The sequence below is a fragment of the Lissotriton vulgaris genome, chromosome 8 (genome assembly GCF_964263255.1).
Source record: "Lissotriton vulgaris chromosome 8, aLisVul1.2, whole genome shotgun sequence".
NCBI lineage: Eukaryota > Metazoa > Chordata > Amphibia > Caudata > Salamandridae > Lissotriton > Lissotriton vulgaris.
In genome coordinates, this window is record NC_141696.1 from 481,488,520 (window position 1) to 481,508,677 (window position 20,158).

A 20,158-nucleotide genomic window follows, 5' to 3' on the forward strand; every position below is an offset into this window, starting at 1 on the left:
AACTATTTTTTTTTTTTGCATTGACTTTCTACAGTTGTATTGACGTAAAATAACATATCTGAAAGAAACAGTTACATATTCCTTACCTTAGAAATACCCCCAAGCGTCAGACTGGATCCGGAGATTATAATTTTTTCTCCTCCGCAGTATCCCTGAGCGTCGGTCCATGTTAGACGGACCGGGAGGGTCGGCCGAGGATAAGGGGAGAGGTCTCCAGGGAGAGCCGTCTCCAGCGATCGTACAGACAAGTAACTTCCCCCCCACAGACGTACACCACACAAGGATAAGGTTCAACAATACTTTTATAAGCAATTCTTTAAGTACGGTAGGATGGTACAAGGAGGTCTGGACTCAGGGGTCCCCTCGATTCTGGTTTCTGGTCTGGGAAAAGGGTAGCGGGACAGTCTTGTTACCAATAGGTGAAATAGCTCTCAATCCTCGAGCTCGGCGTTTGTAGATGATCGGGCCGCGGCGGAGCCAGCAGGTCCCGAGATGGATGACGGAAGCGACGGTCCGCGGCGGAGCCAGCAGGTCCCGATGAAGATGGTAGTTACAAACGGTCCGCGGCCACGCCAGCAGGTCCCGACGACGATGAAGGTTTACGAAGGTTGCGGCAGCGCCAGCAGGCAGGACGATAGTTCGCAAGGCAGAGCTACGGCAGCGCCAGTAGCCCGTCAAGGATGAGTTCTTCTCTGCGTCTCTCGACTCCAGGATACAACTGCCTTCCTGCTCTGGAGCTGCCCCAGTTATAGGGCTGGTGCCCTTTGATGTCCGGACCCTCGCACTTGGAGGTCGGGAGGTCCGGGATGAGGGAGTCCAGACACCCAGCAGGGGGGTGGAGCCAGCGCCCGGGGAGGTTGTGGGCGAGCGGCACCTGGCGGGGGAGAGCCATCGACACCTCTTTCTCCCATTGACCTGCCAAGTAGTCCGCTCACCTCCTGGGTGGATGGGGGTGCCGGGATGTCTGAGGCCTGGCCAGGCCCAGGGTTGAGGTCGATCGGGGGCCATGCGGCCTCGTGGTGGAGTGTCCAAGATGGCGCCCAGGCTGGGCGCGTGGGCCAGTAATGGGTCGGGCCCACGAGGGCGATATGTTCAGAGGCAAGGGTCCCGGAGGGGACGGAAAACGTGGCGTGGTGGTGATGTGACACTTGAGGGACCGGGCTCGGGCCTGGTCGGGCAGAGGGGGAGCGGCCCTTCATGTGGCCTGTCCAACATGCGTCCCCCCCAGCTGAAGGCGGGGAGAGTCACCCATCCTCTTGGGGACTCTCCTCGTCGAGGCGGAAAAAGCGGGACAGGCCATCCGCGTTGGCATGATCTGGCCCAGGCCGGTGTTCAACAGTGAAGTCCATCCCTTGTAGGGAGATGGACCAACGTAGTAGCTTTGGATTCTCCCCCCGCATCTGCATCAGCCACTGCAGGGGTCGATGGTCGGTCTGCACCCGAAAGTGTGTGCCAAAGAGGTAGGGCCGGAGCTTTTTGAGGGCCCATACCACGGCGAAGGCCTCCCTCTCGATGGTGCTCCAGCGTTGTTCTCGAGGTAGGAGTCGCCTGCTGATGAAGGCCACTGGCTGGTCAAGGCCTTCGGTGTTCACTTGAGACAGGACCGCCCCAATGCCGTGGTCGGAGGCATCCGTCTGGACGACGAATTCCCGGCTGTAGTCGGGGGCCTGGAGCACAGGGTCGGAGCACATGGCGGCCTTCAGTTGTTCAAAGGCTGTTTGGCAATCTGGGGTCCAGTTGACCTTCTTGGGTTGATTTTTGGACGTGAGTTCTGTGAGGGGCCCCACTATGGTACCATAGTCTTTCACGAACCGTCTGTAATAGCCCGTGAGTCCCAGGAAGGCGCGTACCTCGGTCTGGGTGATGGGGGGCTGCCAGGACTGGATGGCGGAAATCTTGAGCTGCAGGGGGGCCACCAGGCCGCTTCCCACCTGGTGCCCAAGGTAGGTTACAGACCCTTGACCAATTTGACATTTGCTGGCCTTGATCGTGAGGCCAGCTCGCTGAAGGGCTTGTAGCACTGCTCGGAGGTGGTGAAGGTGGTCGGACCAATGGTGGCTGTACACAGCGATGTCGTCTAGGTAGGCGGCGCTGAATCCTTCGAGGCCGGCCAAGACCTGATTGACGAGTCGCTGAAATGTTGCTGGGGCATTCTTCATGCCGAAGGGCATGACCTTGAAATGATAATGGCCATCAGGAGTGGAGAATGCAGATCGTTCTTGGGCCCGGGATGTGAGGCCGATCTGCCAGTAGCCCGCCGTCAGGTCGAAAATACTGAGGTAGCGGGCAGCTCCCATGCGGTCAATTAGCTCGTCTGCCCGGGGGATGGGGTGTGCGTCCGTTCTGGTGACCGCATTCAAGCCCCGGTAGTCGCCGCAGAACCGGAGTTCCGGTGTGGCACCGGGAGCGGCTGTTTTGGGGACCAGTACTACTGGGCTGGCCCAGGGGCTGTCTGAGGGCTCGATGACCCCGAGCGTGAGCATTTTGGTTACTTCTTCCTGGATGCAGGCCTGTACCCGATCTGGCACGCGGTAGGCCCGGTGGCGGATAGGGCGGCTGTCCCCTGTGTCCACGTCGTGTACACACCAGGAAGTGACACCTGGGGTGAGGGAGAACAGGCTGGCGAACTGCAAGAGAAGGTCTCGACATTCTTGGCGTTGTTCCAGGGTGAGGGCCTCCGAGAGTCGGACCCCATCCACGGAGCCATCTTTCTCCCCAGTCCGTAGGAGGTCAGGGAGGGGTTCGGAGTCTTCCTCGGCTCCGTTGTCTGTGGCCATCAGGAGGCTGAGTTCTGAACGCACAAAGTGGGGTTTCAGTCTATTAGCGTGGAGGACCCGGAGAGGGGGTTCCGCGAAGATTCCATGTCGATGAGATAGGTGACAGGGCCCTTGCGCTCGACTACTTTGAAGGGCCCCGTCCATTTGTCCTGCAGGGCGCAGGGTTCGGTGGGGGACATCACCCATACCTGTTGTCCAGGTTCAAATTCGATGGAGGAGGCATTCTGGTCATACCACTTTTTCATGTCATCTTGACTGGCCTCCAAGTTTGCTTTTGCCAGCTCTCTGAACCGTCGGGTCTGGTTGCGGAGGGTTAGGAGGTATTTGAAGACATCTGGAGGGTTCTTTAGAGGGGGCATCTCCCAGCCTTCCTTGACTAGACTGAGAGGCCCCCGTACGGGATGTCCATACAATAATTCAAACGGGCTGAAGCCGAGGGACTTCTGGGGGACCTCCCGGTATGCGAAGAGGAGGCACGGCAGCAACACATCCCACTGGCGACGGAGGGGCTCTTCCAACCCCCCAATCATCCCTTTTAGCGTGCGGTTGAACCGCTCAACGAGTCCGTTTCCTTGAGGGTGATAGGGGGTCGTGAAGCGGTAGGTGACCCCACACTGTTGCCAGAGGGACTTCATATATTTGGAAATAAAGTTCGTGCCTCTGTCGCTGACGACCTCCCGGGGGAAGCCCACACGGGAGAAGATCCCCATCAGGGCCCGGCCGACTACCGGGGCTGTCACAGTTCGCAGGGGAACAGCCTCGGGGTAGCGGGTGGCGTGGTCCACCAGCACCAGGATGAACCGATGTCCTTGTCTTGTACGGGGGTCCAGGGGCCCCACAATGTCTATCCCGACCCTCTCGAACGGGGTGGTGACCACGGGAAATGGTTGCGGGGGGCTTTCAGTTTGCGGACGCTCTTTCCACTGGCTTGGCACGTGGGGCAAGATCGGCAATGCTGGAGTACATCATTCCTCATTTTGGGCCAGAAGAAGTGGGTCACTAAGCGGCTGTAGGTTTTATCTTGACCCAGGTGTCCAGCCAGGGGGACATCGTGGGCCAGGTTTAGCAAGAAGTCTCTAAAACGGAGGGGCACCACTAGCACTCGGCTGGCCCCCAACTCCGCGATCCTTTGTTCACTGTATAGCAGATCATTGTCCCAGTAGATCCAGTGTGTTCCGGAGGTATCCCCTGCGCTCTGGGCGAGGGCTTGTTGGCGGAGTCCCTCGAGGGAGGGACAGGTCTTCTGCTCTTGGCGAAACTGCTCCTGTGTGGGCCCCCCTTCCTGATGCCACTGGTCGAGGCCAGCGAGGTCCGGAGGTTGAGCTGGTTCTGGGGGGACGGCACGGTCGGTGTCTTCGACTGGGGCGACCGGAGGAGGGGGCGCCGGCCATTCGGGTTCCTCTGGTCGGGCGTTGGCGCGGGCGGCCATGGACCGGGTGGTGACACACGCCCAGTCCGGAACGCCTAACATCCCCAGGTGTTCTCTTCGTTCTACGGCTGCCCACTGTGAGCTTTCAAGGTCATTTCCCAGGAGGCAGTCTACGGGGGCATCATCCCGGACCGTCACTTTCAACATGCCGGAGACCCCTCCCCATTCGAAAGGGACGCAGGCCATTCGACACAAGCTTTCTGAGTTATCGGCTGAACGGACAGGGCAGAGAATGTTTGGTAGGTACTGTTCTGGGGTCACCAGGTGACAGCGGACGGCTGTTACACTGGCCCCGGTGTCACGAAGGGCTTCGGCCTGGCGTCCATTGATGCTCACCCATTGGCTGTACTTCTGGGTGTTAGCGGGTAGGGGGACCCGCGGGACCATGTCTCTCCCCCCTAAGCATGCTAAAGTCATGGCGGCTGGCTCCCATTCTTGATGCTCTTGCTCATATTCTTCCTGCTCCTCTGAGATCTGTTCTTCCCCTAGAGCAGCAGCGGCTACTTGGCGGGGTCTTGGGCTCTGGTACTGTGGGCAATTTGGGTCGTTTGCATAGTGGCCGACTCGTTGGCATCGATGACACGTGACATTGGCTCGGTATCCCGGTCGCGCCGGGGTGCTGCCCCGGTTGGCCGGGGGGGTGGTGCTGGTAGCGGGGGCGGCCGGAGTGTTGTCTCTTCCGCGTCCTTGGCCCCCTCCTCCTCCTCCTCGGGGACGGTGCTGACCGTTGTTGTTCCGGTTCTGTTCATATGATCCATGTCGGCCCACTCTGGTGATTTCCCACCGGTCAGCCTCGGCTGCGAGCTGCCGTGGATCAGTCAATTTGCTGTCGAGGAGGTGCTGGCGGAGCTCAATGAAGCAATTGTTCGATAGGTGCTCCCACACCATGAGATTGAAGAGTTGTTCGTAAGTTGTGACATTGCTTCCTTTGATCCAGCCCTCGAAGGCTCGGCTAAAATAGTTCACGTAGCCCACCCAAGTTGTACCCGGGATGCGGGTGCAGTCTCGGAACCTCTGACGGTACATCTCGGGTGTGAGCCCATAGCGGGTGAGGAGGGCAGCTTTCATGTGGTCATAGGAGGTCATCTGATGGTCCGGGAGCTGTAGCAGGGCATCGCGGCCCTCGTTGAGGAATCTCCCCCATAGACCGGCTCCCCAGTCGCTCCGATCGATCCGGTGGGCGGTCATAGCGATTTCGTAGGCCTTGAACCATTGCTGGATGTCGTCCTCACGGAAGTATTCTCGAACGACATCCTTGGGGATGTGTACCTTTTTCTCTGTTGCTCCTTGGGGGCGGGGTTGCTCGGGCACCCCTAATTCTTTGTTCTGTTTGCGTAGGTCTATCTCAGCTAATTTACGCTCGTGTTCATATGTCAGTCTCTTTTCCTCGAGCTCCCTTTGTCTCTGTTTTTCCTCTCTTTCTTCTCGGAGACGCAGGTGCTCTAAGCTCAGTTTCTGTTCGGCCAACTTAAGTTCAACATCCATTTTGAGCCGGGCCATTTCTAGTTCATGTAGTCGGGTTTTTTCTCGTTCCTGGATCTCGTCTTGCGAGAGACCCGTTCTTCGCTCTTCGGGGGCCGTGGTGTTTTTTTCTACTGCGGCGATGTTTTGGTCGGTGGTTCCGACGGCCCCGGTTTCTGCCCAGGACTCTAGGGCATGCTTGAAATCGTCCTTGGTACTTAGACCGGTGGTAGCGATACCTAGTTCGATGCAGAATTGTTTTAATTCACGATGGTTGTACTCGTCCAATTTCTCCATCTGAAATTTCTCGGTGGATCCGCTTTCTTTGGTCGTCATCGTGATTTCGTCGTGGGGTGAGCTACTTTCTGTACGATTATGCGGTGATTCGGATCGCGCCGCTGGCCACCAATGTTAGACGGACCGGGAGGGTCGGCCGAGGATAAGGGGAGAGGTCTCCAGGGAGAGCCGTCTCCAGCGATCGTACAGACAAGTAACTTCCCCCCCACAGACGTACACCACACAAGGATAAGGTTCAACGATACTTTTATAAGCAATTCTTTAAGTACGGTAGGATGGTACAAGGAGGTCTGGACTCAGGGGTCCCCTCGATTCTGGTTTCTGGTCTGGGAAAAGGGTAGCGGGACAGTCTTGTTACCAATAGGTGAAATAGCTCTCAATCCTCGAGCTCGGCGTTTGTAGATGATCGGGCCGCGGCGGAGCCAGCAGGTCCCGAGATGGATGACGGAAGCGACGGTCCGCGGCGGAGCCAGCAGGTCCCGATGAAGATGGTAGTTACAAACGGTCCGCGGCCACGCCAGCAGGTCCCGACGACGATGAAGGTTTACGAAGGTTGCGGCAGCGCCAGCAGGCAGGACGATAGTTCGCAAGGCAGAGCTACGGCAGCGCCAGTAGCCCGTCAAGGATGAGTTCTTCTCTGCGTCTCTCGACTCCAGGATACAACTGCCTTCCTGCTCTGGAGCTGCCCCAGTTATAGGGCTGGTGCCCTTTGATGTCCGGACCCTCGCACTTGGAGGTCGGGAGGTCCGGGATGAGGGAGTCCAGACACCCAGCAGGGGGGTGGAGCCAGCGCCCGGGGAGGTTGTGGGCGAGCGGCACCTGGCGGGGGAGAGCCATCGACACCTCTTTCTCCCATTGACCTGCCAAGTAGTCCGCTCACCTCCTGGGTGGATGGGGGTGCCGGGATGTCTGAGGCCTGGCCAGGCCCAGGGTTGAGGTCGATCGGGGGCCATGCGGCCTCGTGGTGGAGTGTCCAAGATGGCGCCCAGGCTGGGCGCGTGGGCCAGTAATGGGTCGGGCCCACGAGGGCGATATGTTCAGAGGCAAGGGTCCCGGAGGGGACGGAAAACGTGGCGTGGTGGTGATGTGACACTTGAGGGACCGGGCTCGGGCCTGGTCGGGCAGAGGGGGAGCGGCCCTTCATGTGGCCTGTCCAACAGTCCACTATGCGCCTGTCGTCGGCATCACGGTCGCCAGGATGAAGTCACGGTGCCTACTTAGACTCCCCAGCGCACCCTGACATCAGTTCTTTCTTTTTCTGCGCCAGCTTAGCGTTGATCCAGAGAGAGCTACTCCTTTAGTCACTTTTTGACAAAACTTTTTCGACGTTTTGGTGACTGTCAGGCTGATGTCTGTGACAGACCCGCACCTCGTGTGCCTTTGGTGTCTGGAGCGCAAGCCGAAGTTGTGCTTTGACTTTGGTCTATGAATCCAAAGTCTTTGCGGGAGCGGTCCTGAAAGTTCTTTGAAACCCGGCCGTCGGCTCCGCATAGGTCCCAGTCTAGTTTGAGAGGAAGGTCTTGAGGCCGCTTGCAGAGCCCTCACACTTTGTCCCATTCAAAGTCTTTGAAGTCCTCGGGTAAGTCAAAGCACAAGAAGGAGAAGAAACACAGCCTCTCTTCTCCTTCTCCCCATCGGTCGGCTGACGCTGTACCTGGAGCCTCGTCGCTCGAAGGCTCTGTCTCCAATCCCTCCTTCAGGGACAACTCTGCACCCCCCACATTTCCGGGAGCTGGATGGTCCCCTGCCCAACTTTGTACATTTTACTAAGCCCTCCAACATATCTTTGTACCTCCCAACTCCACAGGCGCGTCTTGGGATCCTCTGAGCCTGTTAAACACAAAGGAGGGGTGGACTTGGGGTGGGGGAGATGGGACTTTCAAAGTTTGTGTTCTAATGTACATGAGTGATTTTGACGCACGGAAATGTTTAATATGTCTCAGATTGATCGGTACTAATTCCACACCGCACACTTTATAAGCTCCTGCACTTACCTTAGAGATTCATGTCTAACAACGCAGGCACACAGTTAAACGTTCTCATGTGGAATGTCAGGGGGCTCGGAGACCCCAGGAAGAAAAGGCAAGTATTGGCATACCTAGACAGGCACCATACCCATATAGCGATGCTGCAGGAAACGCACTTCTCCCCTCTGAAGCCCGCCATCTTTGCGTCCCGATGGGCCGCGCATAGCGTCCTCTCCTCCTATTCCACTTATGCTAGGGGAACTGCAATATTAATCAAGAAACAAGTCCCCTTTCACTTAGTGGGGTCGTCTAGTGATGATCAGGGAAGATATTGCATGATCTGGGGACGCCTTGGCATGGAATCGGTTACACTAGTGTGTTGCTATGGGCCTAATGTGGATGCCCCGGAATTTTTCTCCTCCCTGTGGGAGGCGGTGCGACACATCGGGTCCACTCACATTATATGGGGGGGCGACTGCAATGTCACATATGCGCCAACCCTGGACAGATCGCATCCTGCCCCACATCATCGTACTAAGGCTAGCTTATTACTCAACGACATCATAATGGATAACCAATTATTGGATGCTTGGAGACACATGCATCCCTCGGACAGGGAAGGTACACATTTTACGGCATATGCCGCCACTTGGGCACAACTAGATTTTTGGCTTGTCTCTGGGGGTCTCGGCCCGCACTATGTCAGTCACGTCACTTGGCTAGGACATACTCTGACCACGCCCCTGTTTGGCTTGCTTTTTCATACGCCGACTTCAGCCCGTCGCGTAGGGCGTGGCGCCTTAATACGCGCATGCTCTCAGACATAGTCTTCCAAGAGGAGCTGCGTAGGGAAGTGCAGGACTTCTTCATGCGAAATAATGGATCCGTTCAAAGCGTAGAAACAATCTGTGAAGCCTTTAAGGTTACTATCAGAGGGTTCTGCATCTCTAAGGGTTCAGGGGTCCTTAAAGATATCCTTAACACATTGTCTAGATTAGAGCACGAACTGCAGACGCTGGAGGCTACACTGACACGCACACCGGATGGGGAAACACAAGAGAAATTTAGGTCCACGCTTAATGATTGCATGGAAGAGGCACACAGAGAAAGGCGCTTCAGGTTCAAGCATTGGCAGGCTCGCCGCTATGGTGGGGGGGGGGAGCGCCCTGGCAAAGCATTGGCGGACGTAATCCGGCATCCACGGCACTCTAACTATGTGTTGGAGATAGAGGGTCCGGACGGCACGCGCCACTGTGATACTGCGAGCATTCTTGGTGGCTTCACTAGCCACTATGAAGCTCTTTACACAACCTCTGGCTCCCAAAACTTAGACCTGGACGACTACCTGGGGGACATGTCACTTGAATGGCTAAGTGACGTGCATCGGGACTTTCTATGTGCGCCCTTTGAATTGGACGAAATGCGCAAGGCCATAATGGGCTGCCAATCGGGAAAGGCCACAGGGATGGATGGTATACCCGTTGAGTTTTATAAAACTTATATTGATTTGTTGGCCCCCATCCTCCGTGAAGTCTATGAGGAATCCTTGGACGTGGGATCTCTCCCTGCCTCTATGAGGGAAGCGCTTATTATTTCATTATTAAAGCCAGACAAACCTGCTCATTTATGTGGATTGTACCGGCCACTTTCCCTCCTTAACTATGACGCTAAGATTTTAGCCAAACTCATCACCAACCGAGTAAGCCTTTTGTTACAACACCTAATCTTACCGGACCAATCCTGATTTGTCCCTGGTAGATCTACCTCCCATAACTTGAGGACCCTCTTTACACTGCTGCATAATGGTGCCCCTGAATTACCCTTAGCAGTGATTTTTATGGACGCAACGAAAGCTTTTGACTCTCTCGAATGGCAATAACTTTTCGGAATAATGAAACGCATGGGCTTCCCCCCTTTGTTTTTATCCTGGATCCATCTTTTATATCATCAGCCTGGAGCGAAGGTGCTGATCAATGGACAGCTGTCCCGAAATTTTTTTTATCACCAGGGGCACATGTCAGGGGCGCCCATTGTCCCCACTTTTGTTTGCTCTCGCGACGGAACCATTGGTGGCGCGCATAAGACAGCGCCACAATGCTCTAGGCCTACAATGCAACATGAGACAGATGCTAATCTCCATGTTGCATTGTAATTGCATTGCTGATGACATTACCCTATATGTTCGAGATCCGCAGCACAATCTGAATACCCTTCTGAGGGAATTCATAACCGTTGGTCATCTGTCCGCCGTTCAAATTAATTGGGGAAAGTCCTGTTTATTCCCACTAACCTACGCAGTGAAGTGTTTTCCTCTGGACTATCCATTGGAGTGGTGGGAGGAGGAATTTCGATACTTGGGCATCAAGATCACCAGGGACAGGGAAGAACTCATGAGACTCAACTACGGAGTGGCTCTGCCTCGCATCACTGATAGGGTTGATCGCTGGATAACGCTACCGCTTTCTATGGCAGGGACAGCATCCTTGATTAAGAAGGTCATTCTACCCCAGCTACTCTATTTGTTTTTAAATATTCCGTACTCTCCTGGGAGGCATTTCTTAGCATTGCTGCGATCGGAAATGAGCAGGTTGGTGTGGGGAGCGAAATGAGCCAGATTGAAATGGTAAGTCCTCATTAGTCGGTACAAAAGGGGGTGGTGATGGACGGAGCATATGAATCCATCAAACACTCACACCCAGTCAAAAGATCTGGGTTTAATCCATCACCGTTCTTTAGCCCACTCTGCCACCCCAGTTCAGACATGACTATATGCAAATCAGTCTGACCCTGTGCCTCATGGGAACAGTCCAGCCCGAACTGCCAAGCCATGTCTTCCCTGGACCGGAAACAAGCTTCCGTGGACCGGTTTCTGGCATTCCAGCCGTCTTCAGCCCGGCTTGCTTGAATCCAGTGGCAAAGTGAGCAAGGGACTCACGTCTGAGTATACCCTGCCACACTTATGGCGGCTAAAAGCGGTACAAAAGGAGGTGGTGATGGACGGAGCATCTGAATCAATCAAACACTCACACCCAGTCAAAAGATCTGGGTTTAATTCATCACCGTTCTTTAGCCCACTCTGCCACCCCAGTTCAGACATGGCTATATGCAAATCAGTCTGACGCTGTGCCTCATGGGAACAGTCCAGCCCGAACTGCCAAGCCATGTCTTCCCTGGACCGGAAACAAGCTTCCGAGGACCGGTTTCTGGCATTCCAGCCGTCTTCAGCCCGGCTTGCTTGAATCCAGTGGCAAAGTGAGCAAGGGACTAACGTCTGAGTAAACCCTGCCACACTTATGGCGGCTAAAAGCGGTACAAAAGGGGGTGGTGATGGACGGAGCATCTGAATCAATCAAACACTCACACCCAGTCAAAAGATCTGGGTTTAATCCATCACCATTCTTTAGCCCACTCTGCCACCCCAGTTCAGACATGGCTATATGCAAATCAGTCTGACCCTGTGCCTCATGGGAACAGTCCAGCTCGAACTGCCAAGCCATGTCTTCCCTGAATCACTTTTACAAGAAGCCATCTTCCACAAGCTGCAGCGGCGTGCGTCTGTCACAACGTGGGGAACCCTGTACACTGATGGCAAATGACAGTTTTTTGTATATACGACTCAAGCAAGGCATGAGAGCACTTCACGCTGACTTTCCGGCTGAATCCCCAATGCTCCCCCCATTGCAAGCACTACTGCAGCGATCCTAACCTAGACGGCTGGTCTCAATCATTTATCGGATTACACACACCAGACCCACCGCAGTAGACTCACCGCCACGAACTAAATAGGAAGCAGAACTGGGAGCAGCCATAACAGAAGAGCAATGGGAGTATTGCTGCTCGCAAACTAAGCTTGTGTCTGCCAGTAGCCGGCTTCGGATAATACATTATAAATACTTGCATAGGCTGTACTGCACTCCAGCCAGCTTCACAGGCACCAGCTTACGTGATGCAGATAGATGCAATAGGTGTCATGCACCGCGGGCTGATTTTTTACATTTGTCCTCGGAATTTCCAGCCATACACGAATCCTGGGGACATGGCTTCTTGGCTCTCAACCAGATGACCAATATGCACATTGAGGCCACACCTTTGATCGCTTTGCTGAGCTATGTCAAACAAGTTCCGATAGCGCACCACAGATACATAGCACTTGCGTTGTTGATGGCTAAACGTCGCATAGCCTGCAGGTGGGGCAGGGGCAGGGCACCTAAATTTAAGGACTGGCTTACAGACATGATTGATTGCCAAAAGCAGTCCGCTCTTTGTGCTGAACTTCTGCCCAGCAGTTCTCGGCCCAGAGATATATGGGCGCCACTCACGTCTTATTTGTCGTCACACTCCGCGGCGGACGGCCACCCACATACCAATGCGTATATGACTGCATATTATTCCCATGCAACTGGGCTCGTTGAGCCCCCTCTCCTGCAGGCACTGTATGGCTGATGGTTTTTTATGTTTTGGTGTACCCCAGTGGGATGGTTCTGAACTGTCAGGGCTCCTAGACATACCTTTTTCATCCTCCCATGTTAGCCTTGACTGTATCTGTGTATACCATAGGATGTGGTCAAATGTGCTGAGATGAACCGACTATTATCTACTGAATGTAAGTTTTAAGATTGGGTTTTACAAAACATTTCCGTGTTCATCGCAATTTTTTCTTTGCATGTGTCCTATTATGCACACAGTTGTTTGCCATAAGGATATACGTTAAAACGCGGCCGGCCCGGAGTGGTTGTAGGCGGCGTGCTGTGTTAACATGTTCTGATTGCTATTTCTGTATACGAAACCCTTGAGCGCTGCCGGCCACGAAATGGTTGTAGGCATGTAGCTGTGTTGAAACTCTCCCCTTTTGCTGACTGAGTGTGTACAACAAATGCTTTACACTGTCCTCTGATATTGCCCGACCAAGCTACCACTATAGAGAGTAAGGTCAGATCTGACTTTGACCTCTTTTATACCTCTGTAGATTGGGGACTCCATAGAGCCACTTTCTTACAGTGTCCACCCATCACCTGCTTTTACTTGGACAAACTTGTCCTGAAGACTAAAGTGGCTTTCCTGCCCAAGATAGTGACCCCTTGCCAAATGGGGAAGTCCATTGCTATTACCACATTTCCCCCCCACCCCACATCTCAGCAAAGACGATAAATTACATCAGCAACCCCTGTACGGCAGTATATTTTGACATCAACTGGGCAAGAAAGGTCTGATGACCAGCTCTTTGTGGGGAGCATAGACTGCAAGAGGGGAAGCGGTTCATAAGAGGACTTTATCATGATGGATCGTTGTCTGCTTAAAATAGGTTATGCTCTTCAAGGTGTCACAGGGATTCTGCTGGGAACAAAGAATGTGCCTTGGGATGACAAGACATCAGATTGTAGGGACTGAGTTGCTCTACAACGTCAATATCTGTCAGCCCAAATCCTGGCTAGCTTACAGTGCCTTACCCGAACCTCTTACCTTCCCATAGTAGCAGGTGATTCTGGGGAACCTAGAAAATGACCCTCTAGTCCCCAAGGGAAACCTGGTAAGAGATTATCACCTTTCTGTCACTCATGCATGTCTTTAGTAAACAAAAGAAAGACACATAGACAGTTTACAATACATTTATTGAAACTATCATCATCTACTGTAGAGCAGATATGCTGCGATCACTAGGCAGATGAAACTAAACAAAGTAATTAGCATTACTAGCATGCTGTATAAAATAAACATCCCCACCATGGCAAAATATCTATCTGTCTATGCCTACTCTTACTGTGTAAGCACAGGCATATATAAGTGATCTCTTAGATTGTCGACAGACCCCATACCTCTGGATCATGAGTGAAAACTCAGTTTACGCAAGGCTGCATGACAGGCTCTGCGTGCATTAATTCCAGGACAGGTCTCTCTGCAGGAATACTCCTCTCTGTCCCCAGGGGTACAAGACACAATTTATATGATAAAACTACTGTGTTGGAAAGCTGCAGCTGTGCTACCGTGTTATGTCTAAAACGTATGAAGCTGTTGCTGACTGGGCAAAAGAAAACAGTACCCTATGTTATGCATTCCTAGCAGCCTTGTACAAAATGTGCACACTGACTCCTGAGAAGAATCACTGAATAATAAACAACATGTACAGCGTATTCCCAAAATAATGTCACAAAAACAAATGTGTTCTGTGTGGCTGTCCAAAGCAAAGGCAGCCTAAAACATCTAAAGCACTAAACTAAGGGAAAACCAATGTGGGCCTAGAAGGAACAGCTCTACAAAGGAATCACAAGAGGTAATCTGTGCTCATTCCACCAGAGTGAAGGCTTCAACCTCTGCACTCCTTGGAGGAGTTCCCATAGACTAGATTTATCACACAGTGGAATGGGCATGCCTTCAACATTTTTCAAATCACTATTGCTTTGAGTTGGAAGTGAGAAGGTCATTCACTTCTAGCACACAGCAAGATTTCCTAGTCTGACTGCTTCTTCACGCCCACCACCTGGGACAGTGTAATGCTATAGTTATCTACCCAAAAGTTGTGGAATCTGCAGATAAAAAATATAAATCAGAATGAAAGTTACTTTCAGTAGCAATATTTCTGGTGAATACTCTGCCTGGAGATTTCACACCATTCCTGCCCAGTCCGAAAGCTGGTCATACATCTTTGAAAAGTAATAACGTCCTAATTTAATTCTGAGGCACTGGGCATTGATGCTATCCTTGTTTATGCCCCTACGGGTTTGGATACATTGAATGAGGAACTGACATAAGGGCCCTGAAGTGGTACTATGTGGCTGCAATGATGTCTCACTTGTGCTGCAACCTTAGCCGAGATGGAACCAGCATCGCCAACTGGCACAGGAGAGCTGTTGCAAAGTGTCCAGCACTAGTCTGACTCCTGGCGATAGTCAAAAGGTGAGGAATCAGCAGGTAGATAGAGTATCCACCAGAAAGATCTTTACCAAAGGTAAACACCAAAGGTAAACTACTTTTTTCTTTGAGTAACCAGTATATGACATAAAATAAGAAGCAGGGTTGACAAGTGGATTTGGGATGCTTCTTGAGAAAATGCTCTTTCATAAGCCTTAGTGAGTTTCCATAGGAATGCCAAAATAAACATACTTTCAGTACAGTTCACAAATGTACTCATACAAAAAAACACAAATTGAGGCTGTTGCATATACTGCAACAGCGAAAGACACTTGAATGAATTGTTTCAGCACCCCCACCCTGCTCAGGTGAAAGACTATTTTTCTTTCTACAATAATGACAGAAATTTTGGCAAGCACTGTTTTAAGATGAACTAGTAAGTTTGAGTACTTCAGGTATATGTACCTGCAAAATGGATTACAATGAAATACCGTATGATGTGTGCTGTTGTGCAATTCCATTTATTTCACTGGTGATCTGAAAATCGAAGCCCTAAAAAATAACGTCAATCTTCAATGCACCTGAATGGGTGAGACCACCATAGTTGCCGCTCTTACTCGCCAAATCAGAAGATAGAGGATGGAGGGGAATGACCATCAGAGATGGCAACAGTACTTTTCACTTTAGGGCCACCCTACTGAACTTAGCAGATTGGCTCAAAGACAATAGCATTCAGCCATTGGAGTATTGCCCTCTCAGGGATATGGCTGTACTCTGAGCATTAAGAATGCCCCTCATCAGGAAGTGTTTTGCTATTTAGTGAAAGCTGTTTGTAGTATAGTAATGGAAAATGGAATATCTGCACAGGTTGCAAGATCTGATGGGTGAATTCAGTGTTGAGCTTGACAGCTAAGAGAAAATATTTGTTTTGCAAGGCTCCACTGCCTTAACTTTTCAGTTTCTCCACAGCCACCACCAGCTTGAGAAGACAAACATTGGCTTGTTATATTTGTATGGCGTGTGTTTGTGAGTCACCCATTGGATTTTTTGTTGCTGAGTAAAATGCTTTCTAATAGTCATGTTACCTCAAACAATCTGTAAAGATGTGATTTGATTTTTCAAGACAGGATTTCACATCAGACACCTCAGACAAACTGGTTTAAAAGTGACAGTCACAAGGTTGCAAAGTGGAAAGGTATCTGTTGTACAAGGTTGCAAAGTGGAAAGTGGAAGGTTATGAGGATTATTATTATTTTTTTTTTAATTTTTGAAACCTTTATTGCGCAGTATCAGCAAACAAATACGGGCCCACAACCATCCGGCCGGCCTCGACATCTTTTTAAGCAATTTAGCAAGCTATACGGCGACTCAGTAGCACCTCAGTACAAAATAACAATCAGCTTGGGTTACACTGGATATCATCGCACTACCGAGAAACAGGAGAATTTAAGGTTCATTTTTAAAAAAAATTTAAAGTATATTTTAAAGTATAGGAACTAAGAAGGATCAGAGTCCATGCAATCCACCGAAGACACGAGTGGGCAACGTCTACCAGAAGAAATCCAACAAGCAGAAAAACATAATCAGAATGGCGGCATAGGGATAATACAAAAGGATAAACAATCACAAATTATGTTGCATGCCAGTCGCTACCCCCTCACACCGAACCACCCTACTGACCCAAAGAAGAAACAGGAAAAGGAAAAGAGTTAAAGAATAAAGAGAAAAATAAGGCCCATAGAAACTGAAACGGACAAAATAACCCCCCCCCCCCTACCCCCCACCCTACACGCATGCAGAGGCTACGCCCTACCCCCCCCCCCCCCCCCCCCACCCCCCTAGCAGTGTGCCTGTCGCCCAAAAAAGAGTACCCGAAATACAGACGCAGAAAGAAAAGGAAGAAAAAAAGGAATCGTATAAAACCGGAGGAGGGCCAAACGTATGTGCTCAAGACAACCAACATGTGCATTCTCGGCCGCCCATCCCCGGATCCCCGAACCAATGTAAAACCAACGTTCAATTCCACTGTCTATCCTTCATCGTCCCAGCAGTGCGAGCAACAGCAATCCAAAAAAGGGAAACATCTTCAACCTTGCCCCCTGCGATCCGGTGTATCGACGTAGTCCAGCTGTACAGTAGCCATCTTGGATGGGATAAGCGGAAGGGATGACCACAACAGAGTAGGACGCTGTCCACCAAAGTCTGTCCGACTCAAAGCCATGTGTCAACAACGGTACAAAAAGAAGCAACGCATAGCAGCAATCCTCCAAGGTCGGCTGGCCAAAGCAGTAGCATCCGCTCCAGGATAAGATAGTGATTCACGCCAGTAGACCACAAAGAAGTTGCCGGACATGGCGTCCGGAGACGATTCCCCAGCCACTGCACAAGTCCACGAACACCAGACCTCTCCAAAACCATTACAGTCGGCACCTCGGCGGTATCAGGATCCCGCACCTCCAACGCCTCCGTGTACACCTGGGTAGGCAGTCCACAGTAGTCGGATACAGGGTGTGGCGCAGTGCCCCGCACTCGAGAGCAACCACGGCCAGTCGAGGGCGCGTCAGATGAAATGGCATCCAGTCGGTCCCCCAGATCCTGGGCATTATTACGTAGGGCAGCTCGCAAAGTACCTAGAGCGCCCAGAATATCACCAATCATCAATGGTGCCTCAGGAAGAAAGGATGCAGCAGTTCCCTGCACACGGGGCTCACGGACATGTAACAGTCCTCAAAACTGGCCGCCAACATCTCTTGCGAATAGCCGATCACCCCGCCGGCGCTCCGCATAGCACAACCAGGCCGGGGGCACAGGGGCAGCACACTCCATTCCGACACCACACACAGCGCCAATGCAGTGTCGACAGTCGTCCGTACCTTCAGTAGCAGCCCAGGGTCGTCAATTTCAAGTGCTGAGTGCTCGATCTCCAAAATGGCACCCACCACAGCGCTGGGAGAGACAAAAAAGCAAGCAGGGCCGTCTACGGGCTGGGGAGACGATACAATGTATCACTCGCAACTGCGGTTTTCCAAACTTGTAGATTAGCGGAGCAGAGTGGATCCCTGCAGCGGAAAACACAGTGCGGCAGCTACTCTCCGCCGGCCGGCTCCGCCCCGTCTTCAATGGCCGCTGTTGTTGTGTTCAGGGCCGGCCGTCCCCAAGGAACAAAGACCCGGTCACCGCCATGGAGCGCCAGGGAGAAGGCGAGGACGCCCCATCACTTCCACCGCAGGGAGCGTACAGGAGAACACACCGTTGGAATCGGATTCACCTCCCGGTTCCGATGACTCGGCTCAAACACAGGATTGCTGGCAGGATAAATCGGAATACAGGAGGAAAGCGAGAGGGTCGGCGGAGCCGAGGATTTAGGCGGCCATCATGGTTGCGGGCTAGGCTCCTCCCCTCTGGTTATGAGGATTATTGTGTAGGAAAGTGGGTTTCTGTTGTAGTAGCCCCGCCATCTTGCAGATAGGGGGGATTAAGCTAACCAGGGACAGGCTTATGCCCCCACTCCCCCATTCGTCCCTACGTTTTACCTACCTGTAATGCCCCTAAATCTAGTATTTAGGGGACCCCTGAGACTTGCTTCCTCAGACAAGAAGAAACTACAAGAAGAAGAAGGACCGAACAGCCGTGCAGAAACTAACAAGAGGAAGACGCCCACTGACTTGGCCCTAGCCCTACTGCCCTGTCTCCACCTCAAACCTGCTCCTGTGAAATTCCGGTGTGTCCTGCAGCCAGCAACCTCAAAAACCCTAGAGGACCTGCCTGCCTTTAACCCCAAAGACTTTGTCTCCGTGAACACTGGATTTGTTTATCTGCAATCTCTGGACCCAGCCGGAAACCACGAAACCGCACCACTCTGCACCAGCCGCCAACGGCCCGAGCTTGAGTTGGCAACCACCACGAGCCTGACCCGAGATCTAGTGAACCCTGACCTGCCTCAAGCATCCAGCCGACGTCTGCAGCCTAAATCCAGAAGGTTCCCCCTACCGCGACCAGGAGCTGGTAAGAAGATCCGACCCCAAAAGTCATCCCTGCACCCGACGCCCCTAGACCTTGGGTGGCCAAACAGACGGTGCCTTGCCAACCCCTAACTTCCCAACTTACCTTTCAAAGTGATGGTTGCACCCAGAAGACCTTCGTCCCCAAGCCTGCAGTGCTTTTGAAGACCGGAGATTCCCCATTGAAAGCTACAGGGCTTTCGACCCCAAAACAGCAGTCTGCACCCAGCCGCCCCAGTGCGGCTGAGGGTGCAACTTTTGTGCTGGCCTAAACCCCCATTTGCCTTGAGCTTAAGACAAGGAGCTTTGCTCCCACAACCCAGTGGCCTGCTCGTCAGCAGCCACCAACCGGTCGACCCCTATCCCCTATTGGATAACATTGGGCCTCAGTACTCGGCACCCAGCCGCCCTAGTGCCCCTGAGGGTGTAACTAGAGTGCATCCTTGACCCCAGGGGACCCCTGAGTCTACCCCCAGAACCATAACTCCCACTATCAAATACTTACCTCAAAACCAATAACACTATTTTCCTCCATAGGATAACATTGACTGTTTTTTCTGTGAAAAGTTTCTGTGTGGAGTTTGAAAACCTTAAGAAATTCTTTAAAATTGTACTGTTTAACCAAAACGATTTTACGTACCTGTTTACAGGAAATGTTTCAGAGTAGTATCCAGGTTTACTACTCTGTGTAAGAAAAGTAATCTCAAAAGTAACTTACCTGTAATCTTACTGAAAAGCCCATTAAAGTCTATGTACTGTACTTACAAAGTATTGCCTGTCTCTGAAACCATACTGTAAGTCAAAAGAAAGTGCATATACTATTATAAATCCAAACTGTATAACAACTGTATATTTACTGCAAAGTACTAATCACTTATCTGTGCCAGGCTTGCTTGGTTCTAGAAAATAAAATAACTAAAAGAATATTTTTATACATAAAACAATTGGTCTGAAGTTCAGTCTGAGTGTGTGAATTCATTTGCAATCTGAGTGTGTACAACACATGCCTAACACTGTCCTCTGATACTGCCTTACTGCTCGACCACACTACCACAAACAGAGAGTGAGGGGCTATCTAACCTTACCTCTGCCTACCTTTGGGGTTCCACTGGACTCTGTGCACACTAAACCTCAATTTGGTATAGTATGTACAGATTCAGCTTCCTACATATTGTATTGTACAACTTGATCACAAGCAAAAATGAAAAGCTACCAACCTGGTATCCCACATCAGAAATGTGAGTTTTTTAGGACAACTTTCAATACTATATAAATGCAATCAAAAAGATACGGTTTGAATCCAGTGGCGTTTCTTCAATTCTTTACTAGCCCACTAGTGGAAAAGTGTACAGTTAGTTACTTGGCATAACAAAAACACAG

The 20,158-nt window shown here is 51.7% G+C and overlaps 1 protein-coding gene across 1 annotated transcript in view; it reads left to right on the forward strand.

Annotated features, from left to right (window-relative positions):
* Positions 1 to 20,158, forward strand: part of LOC147697214 (E3 SUMO-protein ligase RanBP2-like) — a 485,030-nt gene that overhangs the window by 358,652 nt on the left and 106,220 nt on the right. The gene's annotated exons all lie outside the window — the stretch shown is intronic.